This window comes from Coregonus clupeaformis, chromosome 8 (assembly GCF_020615455.1).
Source record: "Coregonus clupeaformis isolate EN_2021a chromosome 8, ASM2061545v1, whole genome shotgun sequence".
NCBI classification, from domain to species: Eukaryota; Metazoa; Chordata; class Actinopteri; order Salmoniformes; family Salmonidae; genus Coregonus; species Coregonus clupeaformis.
The window spans coordinates 65997105-66020889 of NC_059199.1; the positions used below are offsets into that span (position 1 = coordinate 65997105).

Here is a 23785-nt window from a genome sequence, read left to right on the forward strand (position 1 = left end):
ACGTCTTTCTGGTCTAAAGGTTACTTTCTCTACCAAGTCTTTATGCACTCTGGTTGAAAGGGGCGGTTCCGTCAGGCTGACATGCTCTCTGACTTCACTCGGGGTGTGGCTACTTACTGTGCAAAGTTTTATCAAAAACAATGATCTCATTAGAAAACTAAAATCACATTCCTATCTTAACAAAAATACTTTAATCATTTTTCATATTATATGCTCAAAGCATTGGATGAAAACCTCATACATATAGTGGACACACTTTCCAAGTTACAGTATTTCCTCCATAATGTTTTTAATGACATCACAAAATAGGCAGCAATATGACATCAGTTCTCCATAGACCTCCTCTGAACATTCCCTAAATTCTTATGTTAGAAATATTGTTCCAGTATTCACTTTTAAACGTGTTAGAGTTTCGTTGGGAACAAGTCTGTGAAACAAAGGCACATTCCTTTCACCAATACTGGAGGGGGAAGGAAAGGCTCCTTCTCCTTACATTTATGACAGGGCGTGAGGTGTAAAAAAAAAACACAGTTCCTTCCTCCCCTCTTCTGTGGGTGAGAGAGGGTCTGGTTACTGTCATCCATTGCCAAGCTGATCTGATCCATTCGGACCACAACAGGACAGTCATGACAGTACATTTGGAAAGTATTAAGACCCCTTAACTTTTTCAACATTTTGTTAGGTTACAGCCTTATTCTAAAATTGATTAAATTGTTTTTTTTTTCCCCTCATCAATCTACACATAATACCCCATAATAAGGTATCTGTTTTTTTATTTTTAATAAATTTGCAAAATATTCTAACAACCTGTATTCACTTTGTCATTATGGGGTATTGTGTGTAGATTGCTGAGGATTTGTTTTATTTCATCCATTTTAGAATAAGGCTGTAACGTAACAAAATGTGGAAAAAGTGAAGGGGTCTGAATACCTTCCGAAGGCACTGTATTTGTATTTTTGGTTTTACTATCCTTGTGCGGACCAGAAGTCCTCACAAGGATAGTAAAATATTAAAGTTCGGACAAGTGGGGACATTTCGCCGGTCCCCACAAGGAAAAGGGCTATTTTAGGCTTAGGAGTTAGGATTAGAATTAGGGTTAGGGGTTAGGTTTAGATTTAGGGTTAAGGTTAGGGTTGGGTTAGGGAAAATAGGATTTTGAATGGGAATCAATTGCTTTGTCCCCACAAGGAGAGTAAAATGTGTGTGTGTGTGTGTGTGTGTGTGTGTGTGTGTGTGTGTGTGTGTACATGGCATGGGTATGTGCATGAATCCATCCGTAGATCTGGAACATAATAGAGAAACATGACACAGGCTGCACTGCAGGGAGTGGAATGGACAGTATGGGGGTTTTCTACGATGCTGGGCTGGTGTTTGCATCCAACACTGCAGGGGGCACCCCTCAGAGGACAGGTATGTGAAGCCTAAGCATAAGGCCTCTACATAAAAGCTGCAAAACACATTCAGGCCTGCCTAGTCTTGCATGGCCAGCCTTCCAAAATCCTTTCTCGTTCACTTGACTATTGGAAGTCAGGCAAACTTCACATTTGGATTTCTAGTTTGAATGGGAACAGTCGGAGTCAATTGTATTCAGCGCTCAGATTTGATTGCCTCAGTAGAGGCATTTCCTTGTATTTCATATTTTTTCTTGTTTTGTCCGTGTCTCTGTTATGGTAGCCTATGCGGCATTTGTTTTGTATCTTATGCATGCTAGCTTGTTGCAAGTCAGAGGTATTTTTTTAAAACTCAATGTCTCTTTGGAACTGCACCCATGCAAAATACTTGATTGGTTTGATAGAGGCAATGCGTCACTACCCACTAGACACAAACTGGTTGAATCAACGTTGTTTCAACATAATTTGTCAACATATTGTGACGTTGAATCTATGTGGAAAATACATGGGTTTTGAAAAAAAGTAATAAACTGTTGTTTTGAGGGTGACATTTCAAACACAGGATTATGTAATCATGGTAACCAAATTTCAACATAGACAAACCTTTGAATTTGTACCTTTAAAACAATGTCAGATTTTCAACGTTATATCCACTATCAGAAAAAAACTATAGGCTGGGCAGCACCTCCAACTGGAGACTTCATCTACCAACAGCTACCCTTTGGTCTCCCATCCAGGGTTTTAACCAAGCCCTGCTTAGCTATTATATTTGTCACTTACTGTTACCAATGTGCAATCATGAGAATGATTGTTGAAAAATCTCCACTTAAAGACTAAATAGATTCACTGTTGCTATCGAAGTCATTCCAATGGGTAGGTTTAAAAGAGCAAATGAAATGTGACCATACACGATCACTCATATACAGGGCATTCAGAAAGTATTGAGACCCCTTGACGTTTTCCACATTTTTCCAGCCTTTTTCTAAAATTGATTAAATAAATAAAAATCCTCATCAATCTACACACAATATCCCATAATGACAAAGCGAAAAAACGTAACAAAATGTGGAAAAGGTCGAGAGGTCTGAATACTTTCTGAATGCACTGTATATCGGATTCACGCCTCCATCTCAACCAAAACTCAAAGATAAAGAATAGGATTAAATCAAATCAAACTTGATTAAAAGTGCATTTAAAGTTTGATTTGATTTAGTCCTATTCTTTCATTTTGATTTTTGGTTGAGATGGAGACAGTAAATTGCTTAAAGTTAAGGCTATCTTAAAAACGAATGTAACATTCAACCTTAAAATGAGTAACACATCCATGGCCACATATTGAGGTTGCTGTAACTATAAATGTCTTCTTATGTAATCATATAAAGCATTCATGTTCAAGATAGCATGCATAGGTCGTCGCAGCTCTGTGGAGATCTTCACATTGCAGTAATAATCTGCGCAGAATCTCAAACAGTATTAATCACTTGCACCATGTACTTTTAATGTAATCTCAACTGCAATCCAGGTGATTAGATAAATCACAGTGATAACGCATTAATCTGTTGTATAAATGAACAAAATATCTGACATTGTATTACCATGTGAACTTTGCTGTGCTTTTAAATGGTTGAAAGTGCAGTGATAGACGTTTGGGTGACAACTAAACCAAAAATCTGACATTGTTTTTCCATTGGAATTTGCTTTTAGATGGTTGAAAGCATAGTGATAACACATTAGAAATTCATTAACTGTCAGCTTTTTTTTTTAGTGGGTGAATATAGGTTGTAATCTCATTGATCAATGCTAGCAATTTCATTCAAACTGCATCTGAAAATTGACAAACTTGCGGTATCTCTTTACCTGATCTGAATGTGTGTAAAAGATGTGTTGGATGAAAATTGGAAGTTGTGAGTCTCCCAAAACCACAGGCATTCAGCGTAACTTTTTTAAATTTAATTAATTTCTTATTTTTATTGTTGATCTCAATGGCGCCGGAGGGGATGGCTGCCATTTTATGGACTCTTAACCAACCATGCTATTTTGTGTGTTTTTTAAAAAATTTTGTAACTTATTTTGTACATAGTTTTGCTGCTACCATCTCTTATGACCGAAAAGAGCTTCTGGACATCAGAACAGCGATTACTCACCTTGAACTGGACAAATACATTTTCTTTAATGAGTCAGACGAGAGGGATTTGCTCCAGACACCTGACAGGGCCCTCATCCCCGTCATTCGCAGTAGAAAGAAAAGGAGATATCACGGAAGGAGATCAGGGTGCCTGGTAAGGAGCCGGCGACGAGTGGCTAATCTGCCTTTGCCATCGATACTATTGGCCAATTTACAATCGCTTGATTATAAAGTGGATGAACTACAAGCATGTATATCCTACCAAAGGGACATTAAAAACTGTAATATCATGTTTCACCGAGTCGTGGCTGAACAAAGACATGAATAACATACTGCTGGCGGGTTATACACTGTATCGGCTGGATAGAACAGCAGCCTCTGGGAAGACAAGGGGTGCCGGTCTATGTATATTTGTAAACAACAGCTGGTGCCAGATATCTAAGGAAGTCTCTAGGTTTTGCTTGCCTGACCAACACCATCATTAAGTTTTCCGATGACACAACAGTGGTTGGCCTGACCACCGACAACGACGAGACAGCCTATAGGGAGGAGGTCAGAGACCTGGCCGTGTGGTGCCAGGACATCAACCTCTCCCTCAATGTGATCAAGACAAAGGAGATGATTGTGGACTACAGAAAAAAGAAGAGGACCGAGCATGCCCCCATTCTCATCGACGGGGCTGTAGTGGAGCAGGTTGAGAGCTTCAAGTTCCTTGGTGTCCACATCACCAACAAACTAACATGGTCCAACCTCACCAAGACAGTCGTGAAGAGGGCACGACAAAACCTATTCCCCCTAAGGAGACTGAAAAGATTTGGCATGGGTCCTCAGATCCTCAAAAGGTTCTACAGCTGCACCATCGAGAGCATCCTGACTGGTTGCATCACTGCTTGGTATGGCAACTGCTCGGCCTCTGACCGCAAGGCACTACAGAGGGTAGTGCGTACGGCCCAGTACATCACTGGGGCCAAGCTTCCTGCCATCCAGGACCTTTATACCAGGTGGTGTCAGAGGAAGGCCCTAAAAATTGTCAAAGACTCCAGACACCCTAGTCATAGACTGTTCTCTCTGCTACCGCACGGCAAGCGGTACCGGAGCGCCAAGTCTAGGTCCAAGAGGCTTCTAAACAGCTTCTACCCCCCGCTGCTGCTACTCTCTGTTTATTATCTATGCATAGTCACTTTAATAAATATACCTACATGTACATATTACCTCAATTACCCCGACTAACCAGTGCCCCTACACATTTACTTGGTACCGGTACCCCCTGTATATAGCCACGCTATTGTTATTTTTACTGCTGCTCTTTAATTATTTGTTACTTTTATTTCATATTATTTTATATTGTATTTTTTGTGTGATTTTTTGGGGTATTATTTCTTAAAACTGCATTGTTGGTTAAGAGCTTGTAAGTAAGCATTTCACTGTAAGGTCTACACCTGTTGTATTCGGCGCAAGTGACAAATACAATTTTATTTTATTTTATTTTATTTTACTTCTACTTCTGACCTCATAAGGGTTGATACCTTGGTTGGCCACATAGAGTTGTTATCATTTCTAGACACTTTGTAAAAGTCTTACAATGTAGCAAAAAGATACCAAGGACTACTAAGCGTTTGTTTTCGGACACACACAACACCTGCTCACTCATTCGTACACTGATAAATCACACTCTTTCCCTTCATTGAGCCCACCCTTCACTTTGTTTCATGTTTTTGTTTAGTCTGGCTTTGTTTTGTTTTGACTACTATTTTTTGTTTCATTTCTACAATTGTAAAGCGACTTTGGTTCCTTGCAAAGCGCTATATAAGTCCCATGTATTATTATTATTATTGTTATTATTACTTAAGTAATAAAATGCACTATTGGCAGATTACAGTATCACATTTTAGCCAGTTATCAGCTGATGTATCATATATTACTTCAGCATAGTATCTTCATTCTCAATGTGGAGTTTGGTTGATGTAGGCCTAATACATTTGTCCTTAATATTGTCTTGCCATGTTTCCCAGGTATGTTTTGTGCATTGAAATCAGTCTTCTTCTTCGTGTGCTTTAGTCTCCAGCTGCCCTGTCAACTCAAGGAGACGACGAGCAGTGACTATAAATGATGTCGTAACCACACTGGGTAGGACAAGAGTTTCTCTGCTTGTAATGCCTGATCATAAAACTGGATGTTTTTAACTATGTACTGTATGTATACATGTACGCATGTACGTATGTATTTATTTTATTAGTAGAACTTAGTACTAATTTCTTACCAAACAGACATCTGTTGCGAGGATGTCAAATAGTGTTTTACTGTTTCTGTTTTCAACCTCTGGGAATGAGAACCAATTGTGAAATAGGAAGACTGCTGTCCAGATTGGCCACTAAACAAACTTTTATAATTCCTTTAACTCTCAGCACTGGGTTTCCCCAAAGCTTTTGCAGTTCACTCTGCCATCCCACTGATAATGCACTTCTCTCTGTCCTAGCGAGCCAGTACACAGGCATGGAGAGACAGTGCTGCATGGACGGTATGAGGAAGAACATTCTAGATTACACGTGCGAGCGGCGTTCCCAATACATCAGCGATGGAACAGAGTGTGTGGAAGCCTTCCTGAAATGTTGTAGAGAAATGGCCACCAAACGCGAAGACACCAAGACTGACCAGCTCATATTAGCCCGCAGTAAGTAAAACAACTGTAGTGGACTGGAATTGTCAATTCTAAAATTGCACACTATGGAAATCCAGTGTGATATACAAAACCAGAGTGTGAATGTATAAAGTATTCTGGTATTCCCTTCTATGTAGAAGAGAAATACATTCACAGTGATGTGAAATGTCTGACTTTCTGTCACTCTTGCTAAGGTGAGGAAGAGGATGACCGATTCGAAAGTTTTGACAAAATCATTTCCCGTTCCTTTTTTCCTGAGAGTTGGCTATGGAATGAGGAGAGTCTGCCACTGTGTCCTAACAAAAATCAGTGGTAAGAGCAGTATTATTTCTTTTATTTTTTAGGGGCTTAATATTGCAGATAGATTGTAACTTCCATCAATGTAATTGTCTGCATCACTTCCAATCCCCCATGTGTTTTATATATATACTCCCCTTTATTCCTTTTCAACCCAGCCATCCTTTCCCTACTTGGGGTAAATTAGTGAACAACAATGCCCAGGCCTCTACTTCCAGCCTATACTTACTATCTACACCTTATGGACACAGTCAATTTTACAATAATTCTATTTTATTTGTTTTTGCTCCTGAACTTCTTCTACTCTCAACCCCTCCGATCATTTTCATGATGTCCATCCGGTTTGCTTCTATATGCCATATCTTTCTAACTGTGCTCTTTCCCAAAAGCTCCCAACATACAACCTATATACTTATTGTCACGACTGTCAGTGAGATGCGGTTGAAGAAGTCAGGCGCAGGACACGGAACTCTCGGAAACGTACTTTAATCCGATAATGAAAAGATGAACACAGAATAACTCCATGCAGGGAGGAAATAACCCGCTCACAAACTAAATACGTGAAGGGAAACAATCACACACAAGATCCTGATGAGAGACAGGGGTAATTGTAGGGCAACAATCAAACATAATGTGGAACAGGTGTAAACAATACAGACAAAACTAGACAGACACCGATAACATCGAACGGCAGCAGCTAGTACTCCGGGGACGACGAACGCCGAAGCCTGCCCGAGCAAGGAGGAGGAGCAGCCTCGGCAGAATCCGTGACAGTACCCTCCCCCTTGACGCGCGGCTCCAGCCGTGCGCCGACCCCGGCCTCGGGGACGGCGAGGAGGACGCGGAGCAGGGCGAGTCGGATGACTCCGGTGGAACTCTGTCAACAGGGAGGGATCTAGGATGTCCCTCCTAGGGACCCAGCACCGTTCCTCCGGACCGTACCCCTCCCACTCCACGAGATACTGCAGATCCCCCATCCGACGCCTCAAATCCACGATGGAATGGACTGAGTACGCCGGAGCCCCTTCGATGTCTAGTGGGGGCGGAGGGGCCTCTCGTACCTCATTCTCCTGGAGTGGACAAGCTACCACCGGCCTGAGGAGAGACACATGGAACGAGGGGTTAATGCGATAATTAATAGGCAGTTTTAACCTATAACATACCTCGTTCAATCTCCTCAGGACTTTAAATGGCCCCACAAACCGCCGACCCAGCTTCCGGCAGGGCAGGTGAAGGGGCAGGTTTCTGGTCGAGAGCCAGACCCGATCTCTAGGTGCATAAACCGGACCCTCACTGCGGTGGCGATCGGCGCTCACTTTTTGCCATCTGATGGCCCGCTGCAGATGGACATGCGCAGTGTTCCATGTCTCCTCCGAGCGCCGAAACCATTCATCCACCGCAGGAGCCTCGATCTGGCTCTGATGCCAGGGTGCCAGAACCGGCTGATAGCCCAACACACACTGGAAAGGCGTAAGATTAGTGGAGGAGTGGCGGAGTGAGTTTTGGGCTATCTCTGCCCAGGGAATATACCCCGACCACTCCTCCTGCCGGTCCTGGCAATAGGACCTCAGAAACCTACCCACATCTTGGTTCAATCTCTCCACCTGCCCATTACTCTCAGGGTGAAAACCAGAGGTAAGGCTGATCGAGACCCCCAAACGTTCCATAAATACCCTCCACACTTTAGAGGTGAACTGGGGACCCGATCAGACACTATATCCTCAGGCACCCCGTAGTGCCGGAAAACGTATGTAAACAGGGCTTCGGCCGTTTGTAGGGCTGTAGGAAGACCTGGCATAGGGATGAGACGGCAGGCCTTAGAAAACCGATCCACAACGACCAAGATCGTGGTATTCCCCTGGGAGGGGGGAAGGTCTGTGACAAAATCCACCAACAGGTGAGACCACGGCCGTTGTGGAATGGGTAGAGGTTGTAACTTCCCTCTGGGCAGGTGTCTAGGCGCCTTACACTGGACGCACACCGAGCAGGAAGAAACGTAAACCCTCACGTCCCTGGCTAAGGTGGGCCACCAGTACTTCCCGCTAAGACAGTGCACCGTCCGACCAATACCAGGATGACCAGAGGAGGGTGACGTGTGAGCCCAATAAATCAGTCGGTCACGGACCTCGAGCGGCACGTACCTCCGTCCCTCTGGACACTCTGGGGGAGTAGGGTCGGTACGTAACGCCCGCTCGATTTCCGTGTCGACCTCCCACACCACCGGTGCCACTAGACAAGACTCTGTTAGTATGGGAGTGGGCTCAATGGACCTCTCCTCTGTGTCATATCGTCGGGACAGGGCGTCTGCCTTAACGTTCTGTGACCCTGGGATATAAGTGATCTTAAATACAAACCGGGCAAGAAACATGGCCCACCTAGCCTGACGAGGGTTCAGTCTCTTCGCTGCCCGGATGTACTCCAGGTTACGATGGTCAGTCAGAATGAGAAAAGGGTGGTTAGCCCCCTCAAGCCAATGTCTCCACACCTTCAGGGCGTGGACCACCGCTAGCAGCTCCCTGTCCCCCACGTCATAATTGCGTTCCGCCGGACTGAGCTTCTTGGAATAGAAAGCACAGGGGCGGAGTTTAGGAGGCGTGCCCGAGCGCTGAGACAGTATAGCACCGATCCCCGCCTCGGACGCATCCACCTCAACTTGGAACGCCAAAGAGGGATCCGGATGTGCCAGCACCGGAGCGGAGGTGAACAGGTCCTTCAAATGACTAAACGCCCTGTCCGTCTCAGCCGACCACTGCAAACGCACCGGGCCCCCCTTAGCAGGGAGGTAATGGGAGCTGCTACCTGTCCAAAACCCCGGATAAACCTCCGGTAGTAATTGGCAAAACCCAAAAAACGCTGCACCTCCTTTAACGTAGTGGGAGTCTGCCAATTACGCACGGCTGAAACGCGGTCAATCTCCATCTCTACCCCTGACGCAGACAACCGGTGTCCCAGGAAGGAGATGGACTCCTGGAAAAACAGACATTTCTCTGCCTTCACATACAGATCATGCTCCAACAGTCTACCCAGCACCCGACGTACCAGGGACACATGCTCGGTACGTGTAGCGGAGTATATCAGAATGTCATCAATATACACCACTACCCCCTGTCCATGCAAATCCCGGAAAATCTCGTCCACAAATGATTGGAAGACTGAAGGAGCATTCATTAGACCGTATGGCATGACGAGGTACTCATAGTGACCCGAGGTGGTACTTAATGCTGTCTTCCACTCATCTCCTTCCCGAATGCGCACCAGGTTGTAAGCGCTCCTGAGATCCAATTTTGTGAAGAAGCGCTTCCCGTGTAATGACTCTGTCATACTAGCAATCAGAGGGAGAGGATAGCTGTATTTAATAGTGATCTGATTGAGACCACGGTAATCAATACACGGGCGTAAACCCCCATCCTTCTTCTTCACAAAAAAGAAACTTGAGGACGCAGGGGAAGTGGACGGCCGTATGTATCCCTGTCTCAAGGATTCGGTGACGTATGTCTCCATAGCAGCCGTCTCCTCCTGAGACAGAGGATACACATGGCTACGAGGGAGCGCAGCGCCAACCTGGAGGTCTATCGCACAATCCCCCTGTCGATGAGGGCGCGTGCCAAATCGGCATACTCAGGAGGAATGTGCATTGTGGGCATTTGGTTCAGACTTTCCACCGTCGTTGCCCCTACGGAAACACCTACACACCGCCCCACACACTGATCAGACCATCCCTTGAGAGCCCTCTGTTGCCATGAAATGTTGGGGTCATGAGATGTTAACCAGGGAAGCCCCAACACCACAGGAAACGCAGGAGAGTCAATTAAATACAACTGTATAGTCTCCTCATGACCCTTCTGCGTTTTCATCTTCAGTGGCGCTGTGACCTCCCTAATCAATCCCGACCCCAAAGGCCGGCTATCTAGGGCATGGATAGGGAAGGGCACATCGACTGGTAATATAGGGATTCCTAACTTATATGAGAAATGGCGATCGATAAAATTTCCAGCTGCGCCTGAATCGACTAGCGCCTTATGCTGGGAGTAAAAAGAAACCTCTGGAAACACAACTTGAATACACATATGAACAACAGAGAGCTCTGGGTGAGTTGGGGCCTTACTCACCTGGAATGACTCATCAGTGCGTTGCCTGCTGCCTCGAATCCGAGGAGACCCTCCCCAGCACCGAACCGCCGTGTGTCCTCGGCGGCCACAGTTGGTGCAGGGGACAGCCTCTCTCCTGGCCTCCCTACTACCAGCACCCCCGAGCTCCATAGGGCTCGGCTCGGAAGTGTTGGGGGATGGAATGGACGGCCCCAGCTCCGGACGTCCGCGGGTAGCCAACAGAGTATCCAGGCGAATCGACATGTCCACCAGCTGATCGAAGCTTAGGTTGGTGTCCCTGCAGGCCAACTCTCGACGAACGTCCTCTCTTAAGCTACACCTGTAGTGGTCGATGAGGGCCCTCTCATTCCATCCCGAATTGGCAGCCAGAGTCCGGAAGTCCAGTGCGAATTCCTGCGCTCTCCTCCTCCCCTGTCTGAGGTGGAACAGACGCTCACCCGCCGCCTTCCCCTCCGGGGGATGATCAAACACCGCCCTGAAGCGGCGGGTGAACTCTGCATAGTTCACAGTAGCGTTATCTATTCCTCCCCACTCGGCGTTGGCCCACTCCAGTGCCTTGCTGGACAGACAGGAGATGAGGGCGGACACGCTCTCGTATCCCGAGGGTGCCGGGTGAATGGTTGCCAGGTAAAGTTCCACCTGGAGCAGGAAACCCTGACACCCGGCTGCGGTGCCATCATAAGCCCTCGGGAGCGAGAGCCGAATCCCACTGGACTCCTGATGTGAGACGATAGGAGTGGCCGATGGTGGTGGTATCGTTGGAGGAGGTGTGGGAAAACCTCCTCTCTCCCATCGTCCCAAGGTGTTCATCACCCTTTCCATGGCGGCACCAAGATCTTGAAGCATAGCTGCCTGTTGTAGGACGCGCTCCTCAAGTGATCTGGTCCGGTGCCGTCGCTCCTGCTGACTCCATGTTGTGGTGTGTGATTCTGTCACGACTGTCAGTGAGATGCGGTTGAAGAAATCAGGCGCAGGACACGGAACTCTCGGAAAAGTACTTTAATCCGATACTGAAAAGATGAACACAGAATAACTCCACGCAGGGAGGAAATAACCCGCTCACAAACGACATACGTGAAGGGAAACAATCACACACAAGATCCTGATGAGAGACAGGGGTAATTATAGGGCAACAATCAAACATAATGTGGAACAGGTGTAAACAATACAGACAAAACTAGACAGACACCGATAACATTGAACGGCAGCAGCTAGTACTCCGGGGACGACGAACGCCGAAGCCTGCCCGAGCAAGGAGGAGGAGCAGCCTCGGCAGAATCCGTGACACTTATTATGGATACAGTATGCTTACATTATTAGTGATCTTGTTATTATTTGTTGTTATATGTTATTAGTCCCATCCTTCAACTCCATTCAATACCTCCCATCTATCTCTTAACACCATCCATATAGGATTTCTATTTGCCATATATATTTCAACCGTACTGTGATGTTTTACAAAAGTTCTGAACCTTTCTATTCTCATTGCTTCTACAGATTGTGAATTAAAAATTAACATTTTTGCTAAAAGTATTATTATATTATTGATCGATTGACTATGACTTTTCAGATCACCCAGTAATGCTATCTGCAAGGTTAGCTCCAGGTAAATATTGCAATCCTTTAGCCATTCCTGGACCTGTGTCCAAAAACAAGCTACAAATGGACAGAACCAAAGTAAATGATCTAATGATTCTGTCTCTTCACAGCAAAATCTGCAGAGCTGGGAAGATTATATCCCCCATATAAATAACATTCTATTGGTAGCAAGAATTTTCTATAATAATTTAAATTGAAAGATTCTAATTTTTGAATCCGGTGTCGTTTTGCGTGTCAGTTCATAAACCCTATGCCATGGGATCGGTACGTCAAAAATCTCTTCCCAACTATTTTGCAATCTATATGGGATGGCTGTAAATCTTTTGGTCCTTAAGTGAAACTGATATACTTTTTTATTTATCACAGTTTTCCTTAACCAATTATGTTCTTTAATGCAAGGCCGACAGACAAGTTCCTTACTTTCTCCCCCTTCCACTTTCCTCTTCCACTTTTGCGGTAAGGCTGCAATTATTTGGTTGTAATTTGGGGTAGAGCAGACATTTCCATATGTTTTTGTTAGCTGCATGTGCGACATAACTCCACCAGTCCTACCGATGATATCATTTACGAAGATTATACCTTTTTTAAACATTCTGTCAAAAAATAAAGGTTTTTTGTCAATTAGTATATTTGAATTTATCCACAATATTTGTTGCATTATTTGTTCTGTTGTTTCTGGAGGATTAAATTGAAATTGCAACCAACTTTCTATGGCTTGTTTTAGAAATAGTGATATTTGGGAGATTATTTCCTTTTCAAATAACTGAAAATGAGTGGTTGTAATCTGAATAAAGGGGAAAAGGCCATTCTTGAACATTGCATAAGAGCAGTATTTAGTGAGATCGTTCAATGCACTACAGTAAAATGCCTTCTTATGCATATCCCTTTTCCCTTGTAAAAAAAATCCTACCTATTTTCTTTCTCTTTTTACCATTTAGTGCTATACAGAAAATGATTACCTTACCGGATTCCATCACCACCTGGCAGATCACTGCCATTGGCCTGTCCAAAACACATGGTACTGTCACTTATTTGTGCCCCTCTTTCTAAATTGGTGGCTGCTCTTTCTACATCTTATGGCAACTCCTTTGCTCAATAGGAATCTGTGTGTCTCAACCCTTTCCGCTGATTGTTTCGAAGAACTTCTTCCTTGATCTGAAGCTGCCCTACTCTGCCGTACGCAATGAGCAGCTGGAAATCAAAGCCATTCTTCACAACTACATGGAGGACACTATAACGGTAAGCTTACTGTAATTTAAAAGCAGGCATGCAACCCAGAACATCTTGAGTTGAACCTGCAGATGCAGGTATACAGAGCAATATTTCATTCTAAAATCAGTATAACCCCTTCTGTGCCTGATTATTATAATTATTATTATAATTATTATTATTATTATACCATTCAGTGTGGTATTTATCTGATTAGATGCACGGTGATGTGACCATACCCTCTCCACCTTAATGGCAGGTCCGTGTAGAACTGAGGGAGACATCAGACGTGTGCAGCTCTGCCAGCAAGAAGGGAAAGTATATTGTTACTGTTATGGTGGACGCCAGGTCCACACGAAGTGTCCCCTTTGTCATCATCCCCATGAAGCTGGGCCTCCATACCATCGAGGTGAAGGCCTCCGTCCGAGATTGGGGTGGTCAAGACGGTGTTAAGAAGGATTTACGTGTTGTGGTAAGGCAAACCATCGCTTCTTGACAGATGTATCTAGTATCTACCCTGAGGATGATATGGAATGTATATACAGTGGGGAAAAAAAGTATTTAGTCAGCCACCAATTGTGCAAGTTCTCCCACTTAAAAAGATGAGAGAGGCCTGTAATTTTCATCATAGGTACATGTCAACTATGACAGACAAAATGAGAAATTTTTTCTCCAGAAAATCACATTGTAGGATTTTTTATGAATTTATTTGCAAATTATGGTGGAAAATAAGTATTTGGTCAATAACAAAAGTTTCTCAATACTTTGTTATATACCCCTTGTTGGCAATGACACAGGTCAAACGTTTTCTGTAAGTCTTCACAAGGTTTTCACACACTGTTGCTGGTATTTTGGCCCATTCCTCCAAGCAGATCTCCTCTAGAGCAGTGATGTTTTGTGGCTGTCGCTGGGCAACACGGACTTTCAACTCCCTCCAAAGATTTTCTATGGGGTTGAGATCTGGAGACTGGCTAGGCCACTCCAGGACCTTGAAATGCTTCTTACGAAGCCACTCCTTCGTTGCCCGGGCGGTGTGTTTGGGATCATTGTCATGCTAAAAGACCCAGCCACGTTCCATCTTCAATGCCCTTGCTGATGGAAGGAGGTTGTCACTCAAAATCTCACGATACATTGCCCCATTCATTCTTTCCTTTACACGGATCAGTCGTCCTGGTCCCTTTGCAGAAAAACAGCCCCAAAGCATGAAGTTTCCACCCCCATGCTTCACAGTAGGTATGGTGTTCTTTGGATGCAACTCAGCATTCTTTGTCCTCCAAACACGATGAGTTGAGTTTTTATCAAAAAGTTATATTTTGGTTTCATCTGACCATATGACATTCTCCCAATCCTCTTCTGGATCATCCAAATGCACTCTAGCAAACTTCAGACGGGCCTGGACATGTACTGGCTTAAGCAGGGGGACACGTCTGGCAATGCAGGATTTGAGTCCCTGGCGGAGTAGTGTGTTACTGATGGTAGGCTTTGTTACTTTGGTCCCAGCTCTCTGCAGGTCATTCACTAGGTCCCCCCGTGTGGTTCTGGGATTTTTGCTCACCGTTCTTGTGATCATTTTGACCCCACGGGGTGAGATCTTGCGTGGAGCCCCAGATCGAGGGAGATTATCAGTGGTCTTGTATGTCTTCCATTTCCTAATAATTGCTCCCACAGTTGATTTCTTCAAACCAAGCTGCTTACCTATTGCAGATTCAGTCTTCCCAGCCTGGTGCAGGTCTACAATTTTGTTTCCTGTGTCCTTTGACAGCTCTTTGGTCTTGACCATAGTGGAGTTTGGAGAGTGACTGTTTGAGGTTGTGGACAGGTGTCTTTTATACTGATAACAAGTTCAAACAGGTGCCATTAATACAGGTAACGAGTGGAGGACAGAGGAGCCTCTTAAAGAAGAAGTTACAGGTGTGTGAGAGCCAGAAATCTTGCTTGTTTGTAGGTGACCAAATACTTATTTTCCACCATAATTTGCAAATAAATTCATTAAAAATCCTACAATGTGATTTTCTGGATATTTTTTTCTCAATTTGTCTGTCATAGTTGACGTGTACCTATGATGAAAATGACAGGCCTCTTTCATCTTTTTAAGTGGGAGAACTTGCACAATTGGTGGCTGACTAAATACTTTTTTCCCCCACTGTATGACCATGTGTCGATTAGTGTGAATCTGAATGATTTGAATCTTAAATCCCAGTCCTCAACAGATGAGGGCAGACATCTTACAGTTATGCCAAGAGGTAAAACCTGGAGAGGAGTCAAAGGCGCTCAACCTATTTGAGATGAGGTGCCACAATAAAATGGTCCAATTGTAACCAATGGGGGGTCACTGGGCCAACATAGCGAAGGGGCCCTTGCTCTTCACAGAAACATCCTGTAGTCAATGTAGCCATTTTCAAGTGACTAAGTTATTGAAACAAGGTTTTGACTTCTCATTAAGAATGTGACCTTTCCCAACCTATCCGAGGTACAGGTTGGCAATATTTGGTGCCATCCATGTACCCATCAGTCCAACTACACTTTAAGAAGAAGGCGTCAAACTTAAAATAATTAGTGTTGCTAGAAAAGAGGAAGGTGGACTGGTATCAATTCTCAAATCAAGATGTTCTCGTACCTTGAAGTCACCAGTCTTTATGATAAGATGGCAGAATAGAAAGCATTGGTTTGATGCTCCCAATATCGGACACAATGGGTCTGCCCTTGTGGATCTTCAGTTACGTGTAGAAAAGGGGGATGTTGGACATACAGGAATGCTCTCATTTTCTCATCAGTTATTTACCGCTTCCACCAATGTCTCCTTTTACCCCTTTTTTGTGATATCCAATTGATGATATCCAAAATTCCAAACAACTGGGCCCCGTGTAGCTCAGTTGGTAGAGCATGGCGCTTGCAACGCCAGGGTTGTGGGTTCGATTCTGGATAAGAGCGTCTGCTAAATGACTAAAATGTAAAAATGTAAATGTAAATATGTGATCACGCTCTCTGTTGCCGATGTGAGCAAGACCTTTAAACAGATCAACATTCACAAGGCCGCGGGGCCAGACAGATTACCAGGGCATGTACTCAGAGCATGCGCCGACCAACTGGCAAGTGTCTTCACTGACATTTTCAACCTCTCCCTGACCAAGTCTGTAATACCCACATGTTTCAAGCAGACCACCATAGTCCCTGTGCCCAAGAATGCGAAGGTAACCTGCCTAAAGGACTACCGCCCCGTAGCACTCACGTCAGTATCCATGACGTGCTTTGAAAGGCTGGTCATGGCTCACATCAACACCAGAAACCCTAGACCCACTACAATTTGCATACCGCCCCAACAGATCTACAGATGATGCAATCGCACTCCACACTGCCCTTTCACACCTGGACAAAATGAACACCTATGTGAGAATGCTGTTCATTGACTACAGCTCAGCGATCAACACCATAGTGCCCACAAAGCTCATCACTAAGCTAAGGACCCTGGGACTAAACACCTCCCTCTGCGACTGGATCCTGGACTTCCTGACGGGCCGCCCCCAGGTGGTAAGGGTAGGCAACAACACATCTGCCACGCTGATCCTCAACACCGGGGCCCCTCAGGGGTGCGTGCTTACTCCCCTGCTATACTCCCTGTTCACCCACGACTCCGTGGCCAAGCACGTCTCCAACACCATGATTAAGTTTGCTGACGACACAACAGTCTTAGGCCTGATCACAGACAACGATGAAACAGCCTATAGGGAGGAGGTCAGAGACCTGGCAGTGTGGTGCCAGGACAACAACCTCTCCCTCAATGTGAGCAAGACAAAGGAGACTCTCGTGCACTACAGGAAAAGGAGGGCCGAACAGGCCCCCATTTACATTGACGGGGCTGTAGTGGAGTGTGTCAAGAGTTTCAAGGTCCTTGGTGTCCACATCACCAACAAACTATCATGGTCCAAACACACCAAGACAGTCGTAAAGAGGGCACAACAACACCTTTTCCACATCAGGAGACTGAAAATATTTGGCATGGGTCCCCAGATCCTCAAAAAATTATACAGCTGCACCATCGAGAGCATCCTGACTGGTTGCATCACCGCCTGGTATGACAACTGCTCGGCATCCGACCGTAAGGCGCTACAGAGGGTAGTGCGTACGGCTCAATACATTACTGGCGCCAAGCTTCCTGCCATCCAGGACCTATATACTGTGTCAGAGGAAGGCCCCCAAAATTGTCAAAGACTCCAGTCACCCAAGTCATAGACTGTTCTCTCTGCTACCGCACGGCAAGCGGTACCGGAGCGCCAAGTCTAGGTCAAAAAGGCTCCTTAACAGCTTTTACCCCCAAGCTATAAGACTGCTGAACAATTAATCAAATGGCCACCCGGACTATATACATTGACATTTTTGAGGTTGTGTTTGAGGTTGTTTTGAGGTGGTGGACACCTGTCCACAACCTCAAACAGTCACACTCCAAACTCCACTATGGCCAAGACCAAAGAGCTGTCAAAGGACACCAGAAACAAAATTGTAGACCTGCACCAGGCTGGGAAGACTGAATCTGCAATAGGTAAGCAGCTTGGTTTGAAGAAATCAACTGTGGGAGCAATTATTAGGAAATGGAAGATACACAAGACCACTGATAATCTCCCTCGATCTGGGGCTCCACGCAAGATCTCACCCCGTGGGGTCAAAATGATCACAAGAACGGTGAGCAAAAATCCCAGAACCACACGGGGGGACCTAGTGAATGACCTGCAGAGAGCTGGGACCAAAGTAACAAAGCCTACCATCAGTAACACACTACGCCGCCAGGGACTCAAATCCTGCAGTGCCAGACGTGTCCCCCTGCTCAAGCCAGTACATGTCCAGGCCCGTCTGAAGTTTGCTAGAGTGCATTTGGATGATCCAGAAGAGAATGTCATATGGTCAGATGAAACCAAAATATAACTTTTTGGTAAAAACTCAACTCGTCGTGTTTGGAGGACAAAGAATGCTGAGTTGCATCCAAAGAACACCATACCTACTGTGAAGCATGAGGGTGGTTTGGGGCTGTTTTTCTGCAAAGGGACCAGGACGACTGATCCGTGTAAAGGAAAGAATGAATGGGGCCATGTATCGTGAGATTTTGAGTGAAAACCTCCTTCCATCAGCAAGGGCATTGAAGATTAAACGTGGCTGGGTCTTCCAGCATGACAATGATCCCAAACACACTGCCCAGGCAACGAAGGAGTGGCTTCGTAAGAAGCTTTTCAAGGTCCTGGAGTGGCCTAGCCAGTCTCCAGATCTCAACCCCATAGAAAATCTTTGGAGGGAGTTGAAAGTCCGTGTTGCCCAGCGACAGCCCCAAAACATCACTGCTCTAGAGGAGATCTGCATGGAGGAATGGGCCAAAATACCAGCAACAGTGTGTGAAAACCTTGTGAAGACTTACAGAAAACGTTTGACCTGTGTCATTGCCAACAAAGGGTATATAACAAAGTATTGAGAAACTTTTGTTATTGACCAAATACTTATTTTCCACCATAATTTGCAAATAAATTCATAAAAAATCCTACAATGTGATTTTCTGGAATTTTTTTCCTCATTTTGTCTGTCATAGTTGACGTGTACCTATGATGAAAATTACAGGCCTCTCTCATCTTTTTAAGTGGGAGAACTTGCACAATTGGTGGCTGACTAAATACTTTTTTTCCCCACTGTACATATACAAACTACCTCGACTAAACTGTACCCCGCACATTGACTCGGTACCGGTACCGCCTGTAAATAGCCTCGTTATCGTTATGTAATTTTATTGTGTTACTTTAAATTTTTTACTTTAGTTTATTTAGTAAATATTTTCTTAACTTTATTTCTTGAACTACATTGTTGGTTAAGGGCTTGTAAGTAAGCATTTCACGGTAAATTCTACACCTGTTGTATTCGGCGCATGTGACAAATAACATTTGATTTGTTAGGATCTTGTCCCAACGGGCTTGGGAGAGGCGAAGGTCGAGTCATGCGTCCTCTGAAATATGAACCGCCAAGCCGTGCTGATTCTTAACACAGAATCTGGTAGTGCTGAACATTTTTGGTCAGTGGAAATGTTAGTCAATAATAGTTGTTTTGTAACAAAATATGAACCTTGATTAAGAAGGGAGATTTCAGCTGGTGCAAGGTGTTTTTGGAAGAGGTTGACTATTTGGCTCGTCTGGTGTTGTACTGGTGCGTCAAAACCTCTCAGCAAATACAGTAAGCTCTCCTTTAATGTAAAATATACCTAATGGGACTCCTTGTACTAACATCTGATGGTCCATGAGACCATTGTCCTCATTTTTGATACCAAAGTAATGTGCCGGTTCTTGAACCTTGTGTCGGATGTTGAACCTTGAATCTTTGGTAACTGGAAAGCCCAGCTATTTAACTATGATTCCAGAATTGTCCCATAAGAAGTAGGCCTATTTGCTGTTCAAGTAAATACTTTATCGCCCTTATTTGGATAACCTAGGCCACCAGGAGAATTGTTGTAATTCAAGCAAAAAAACATATATGTTGAGTTGATAAATAAGCATAAAAGCAAATTACAGTGTTTTTATTCTAACAATGACAGGCCGAAGGGGTGCTGACAAGGCTTCAGGTGAAGAATGTGGAACTGGATCCCGCCAGACACGGTGAGTGTATGGTAGCATATACAGATGTAGATCATCTATAGTTCCAGTGACAGTGTTGCCATTCGTTGCACTGATGAGTATCATGAGCAATTTCCTCTCTTAATATGCAAGTCAAATTGTATGGCTCTACCTGTAGGTGAGACTGAATGGAAAAACTCGTAACAACTGTTTACATTGTTTGCTCTCTCTCTCTCTCAAAGGGGGGACTGATACTGTGCGTGTTAGGAATGGTGCACTGACTAACCAGGTTCCAAATACACCTGCCAGCACACACATAAGTGTGACAGGTGAGACAGCATGATCTGACACACACATGGACCATTTAGAAATGTACTACGAATACATGTTAACAACATTACAGTTTTTCTCGATTGCTAAGACACATTTCTTGAAAGCTGCTCTCCTTTTCTCTTAACTGTGAACACAAAACCCAATTTTCAAGCTATATTCACAAAACCTCAGACTCTTCTTGCAAAACCAAACTTTCACCTCAAAACAGTTCAATCTGTGCTCAAAACTGAACTATGTTGTCAAATCGTGCCCCGAGTCAATCAAAATTAAAAACACTACTGAACAGTCACAAAACACTACGTGGAAAAATAGAAAACACAATGCTCAGGACATGAAGCTGGAGAAATAAATGTTTATTGTTCACTGTAGGCTAAATGCATGTTGCAAAACAAAATAAAAACTGTGCATTTAGCACTTGTACAAAAAGACAAAACAGAAATCTTGTGCATTTACATGTAGCACTTGTAAAAACAAACAGAAATCTTATGCGTTTGCCACTTGTGTACAGTAAGCCCATGTAAAAATAAAGTACAAAAATATACAAATAAGTCCATTACTCAGCCACAGCATCATGTCTCCGTACTGGGTCAGGCCACAGGACTTCATCCACATCACAGGCCACATTTTGTCTGGCCAGGCAACGGGGGAAAAAAACCCTGGCATGCCGTATCCAGGCTTGGCATGCCTCCACACCTATGTCACCACAGGCAAGTCCCATGGCTTGCAGGAGATTTACCCTGGTGTAAGGTTGGCGTTCATATACCTTCCACCGCCATGAGGAGAAGAATTCCTCAATGGGGTTTAGGAAAGGGGAGTACGGTGGAAGGCAAAGATTGATAAAACCTTGGTTCATATTGTACCACTCTCTAACCTGGAGGGCTCTGTGAAAACTCACATTGTCCCAAACAACAACATAGATGGGATGCTCATCCTGCTGCCCTAACAAAGCATCTTGCATGTGATTGAGGAAAATGAGGAGCTGGTGAGTGTTGTAGGGCCCCAGGTTGGCATGATGGTGGACAACCCCATGATTGCTGATGGCAGCACATAATGTGACATTGCCACCACGCTGCCCAGGAACACCAACAATGGCCCGATGGCCAATCACATTACGGCCTCTCCTTCTCCTTTTGGTGAGATTACAGTTTTTTTTGATTGCTTAAGCACGATTTTCAAAACAGGGCCCGTGTTTTCAAAACACTACACACAATTAGCACAACCACACACCCAATTAGCAAAACACTACAGATCCTTTGCAAAATTAAACACTCTTGTAAAAACTATACACTTCTTTTTAAAAACCACACTTTGTTACCATATGAAACACACACGTTTCACATTACTATACTCTGTTTGCACGAGTTACACTCTGCTGTGATAAACCTAAAACACTTTTAGCACTTCTACTTCCCTATGATTAGAGTAGGCTACTCTCAACAAAGTACAAATATAATGTAAATTCACCAAACACTACACAAGACCAATGTTGCAGACTGAAGAAACTCATTTATTTCTCAACACGCCCAAAATGTTGACATGGAGATTCATAATACTGTAACCAAACGTCACTTTACGTATTGTAAGTTCAAAAAAAATTAAAAAAAATAACTAGACATTGTCTCTTCGCCTAGCTGGATCTGGCCAGAGAAATTCATCAACATCGCAGGCAATGTTGTCATTAGCAAGACACCTTGGAAAGAAACGTCTTGAATGACGAATCGATCCTTGCATTGCTGCTACCTCCATCTGGTCACAGGCCTCCTCCATGGCTTGGATGAGGGGTACCTCAGCCTGGAGACGGAGATCATATACCTTCCACCGCCATGCCGAGAAAAACTCTTCTATAGGGTTGAGGAATGGAGAGTATGGTGGAAGATATAGGACGGTGAAATGTGGATGTTGCTGAAACCAGTTCTGAACCAGAGCAGAGCGGTGGAAAGACACATTGTCCCAGACAACAATGTATTGCATATGATCGATTTGATTTGCTGCTGTTATGTTGTGCAATTGGTCCAAGAATGTAAGTATGAGTGCTGTGTTGTAAGGGCCCATATGGGCATGGCGGTGGAGGACCCCATTCTGTGTAATGGCTGCACAGAGTGTTATATTACCCCCACGTTGCCCTGGGACATTGACTATAGCCCTGTGGCCAATGATGTTTCTTCCCCTCCTTCGTGTTCTCGTCAGGTTGAACCCAGCCTCATCTACGTAAATGAACTCATGCTGGATCTCCTCTCCATCCATTCGTAAAACTCTCTGAAAAACAGTGTCAGGCAAAATTGTGTAGTTCAGTGTAGATCTAGTATACATATTACAGTACAGTATAAGATTATGAGACAGTATGCAAGATCACACTGCTAAAGTGAATACATACCTCTGCATAATCATGCCGCAGTCGTTTCACCCTTTCGGAATTGCGCTCGAAAGGCACTCGATAAATTTGCTTCATTTGAATATGTTTTTTTTTAGGATGCGTGCCAGTGTTGATGTTGAGACCTGATGGATATCGTTGAAAATGGCGTGGTTATTGACAATGTTAGCTTGGAGCTGCTTGAGTGTTATAGCATTGTTGGCCAAAACCATGTTTACTATCTCCCTCTCTTGCTGTTCTGTGAACATAGGAGGCCTTCCCCCTTGTCGTCCCTGACCCTCAATCCTATGTAGAAAAAAAAACAGTATACAATAGTACAGTAATTTCACAGGAAAAGGTAACAGAAGTGCTGATAGTGCATAGAATATAGTACTGTAAGCAGTTACTGAAACCGTGCAGATGTTTTTGATATGATGATATTTTTACAATACCTATTTTCCAGTCGAAATGTTCTCATCACACTTGCCACTGTATATCGGCTTAGATTCGGCTGTACTCGCAGTCCAGCCTCCCTCAGCGTCAGGCCGTGGTTGACAATGTGGTCAACCAGTGTTGCGCGGATCTCATTTGTCAGATTCGGTCCTCTTTGAGCACCTTCTTGTCTTCCTCTTCCTCTTCCTCCCCTTCCTCCTCCTCCTCCTCCTCCTCCTCGCTCCTCCTCGTTCTCTCCTCGTTCTCCTCCTCGTCCTCCTCGTCCTCCTCGTCCTCCTCGTCCTCCTCGTTCTCCTCGTTCTCCTCGTCCTCCTCGTCCTCCTCCTCGTTCTCGTCGTCCTCGCCGTCCTCCTCCTCCTCCTCCTCCTCCTCGTCGTCTTACTCTTTCTCTGACTCTTTCCATTGTGCTTGAAGACCGATGAACTCACCTGCTGCTTTTTATAGTGCTTATACACCTGATTGGTGTGTCTACAATTAAGCAAACGAGTGTTTGCACACCTGATGACTGTGTTGAACCAATTGGTTGGACGGTGTGGTAATTTGACAGTCAGTGCTATGGTATTGCAAGGACGTGACTTCATGATAGATTTTTGTGTGTAATGTATGTTAAGTGTGTTTAGTGTTTTGCAAATCACTGTGTGTAGAGTTTTGCAACAAGTGTAAGGTTGACAATGTGCTTATA

The 23785-nt window shown here is 44.4% G+C and overlaps 1 pseudogene; it reads left to right on the forward strand.

Moving 5' to 3' along the window:
• LOC123481328 overlaps positions 1 to 23785 on the forward strand; it is a 76086-nt pseudogene that overhangs the window by 21720 nt on the left and 30581 nt on the right.